General features: G+C 37.3%; 1 pseudogene across 1 annotated transcript; it reads left to right on the forward strand.

The window, feature by feature from the left end:
* The first annotated feature begins 352 nt into the window (after window positions 1–352).
* LOC308551287 (guanine nucleotide-binding protein G(I)/G(S)/G(O) subunit gamma-10 pseudogene) lies at window positions 353–713 on the forward strand (annotated as a pseudogene). The gene has a single exon. The product of its transcript is annotated as a guanine nucleotide-binding protein G(I)/G(S)/G(O) subunit gamma-10 pseudogene (transcript).
* The last annotated feature ends 697 nt before the right edge of the window (window positions 714–1,410 follow it).

A 1,410-nucleotide genomic window follows, 5' to 3' on the forward strand; every position in this document is an offset into this window, starting at 1 on the left:
GGAATACAGAAGGGAAGATAACGAAAGAATGAAAGAAAAGTAGAAAAAGAAAAAGGAAAAAAAATTATGCCAATGGATCGAGAAGAGAGAGAGAGATATAGCCCAGGCAGGGAGGGAGTCTGGTAAGAGAATTGGGGGAAACTATAGCGGAAAGGAGTAAACTTGTTTATAATGATAAACTCCCAGTTGTTAAGCAGGGATATCAAGAAAGTCTTGATACTACAAGCAGTGATTAAACAAAACAAAGCAAATTACCAAAAGAAAACTAAAAATAAGCTAGGAAAGCCAAAATTCTTTTATACAAAAGAGGAAAAAAAATTTAGTTAAAAAAAAAGTTTAGAGCGTGGCCACCATGTCTTCCGGGGCCAGCGTGCATGCCCTGCAGCGCCTGGTGGAGCAGCTCAAGCTGGAGGCAAGCATGGAGAGGATCAAGGTCTCTCAGGCGGCTGCAGAGCTCCAGCAGTACTGTATGCAGAACGCCTGCAAGGATGTCCTGCTGGTTGGTGTTCCCGCAGGGAGCAACCCCTTCTGGGAGCCCAGATCCTGTGCTCTGCTCTGAAGACTGTAGGAAAGAAGTTCGCTAAGGAATGCCTTCAGGCGCAAAGTGATGAATGACTGCCTTCAAGTCTCAAGAAAACATTTTTCTCTCACCAAATGACTTTTAGGTATTTCAGACCTTTCCTGTGGGCTGGTCTTATAGCCAGAATTCTACATAAATTCATCAGTTGCAACTCAACTAGGGAACCTGGGTGAAGGAGTAGACTTTTAAATAATAATGATAGCCCGGTTTGTTTGGTGAAGTGCTTTATACTTAAGATAAACAAAAACCGTACCGCCCAATATACAAAAATGCACCTCATTCATAAGTGAATTACTAGTGTTTCTATACCTGAAATATTATGTGTGTTTTATTTACTGAATGTTTACATTTTGGGAAGGAAAACATTTTTGTTTATTAAAAAATTGAATATTTGTAATTTGTTGTTCCTAAGATTTTTACACCATAACAAAACTTGTCCTTCTCTCATGAATTTACAGTTTCTAAATGCAGGCAAGCCAATATGAAATTGAGGGGGAGGAAAAGACTTAATTAATCAAATGATGTCTCGATATTTTGTAAGTGAGGTTTAAATTTTAACACTAAATATGGAAGCTGTTTCTTAGCAAACTTGTTTGGAAAGATTAATGTGTTGTGTGTCAGATCTCCCCATTCTTTGTGTGCAGCAGACCTAATCTTTATCTTAAGTTCCTCTATTTTACAGTTGTGGTTGTACTTTAAAAAATACTACATTATTTAATATCTTTCACAAATGTTTAAAATGTGGCTTACAGAGCATTGCAAATGATTGAAAACAAAGCAGTGTGAAAATCTTACAAGCTAAATGGATTTTTAATGTTGTAAGTGTTTTA

The sequence above is a fragment of the Miniopterus schreibersii genome (assembly GCF_964146895.1).
Source record: "Miniopterus schreibersii genome assembly, chromosome: X".
Taxonomy (NCBI): Eukaryota; Metazoa; Chordata; class Mammalia; order Chiroptera; family Miniopteridae; genus Miniopterus; species Miniopterus schreibersii.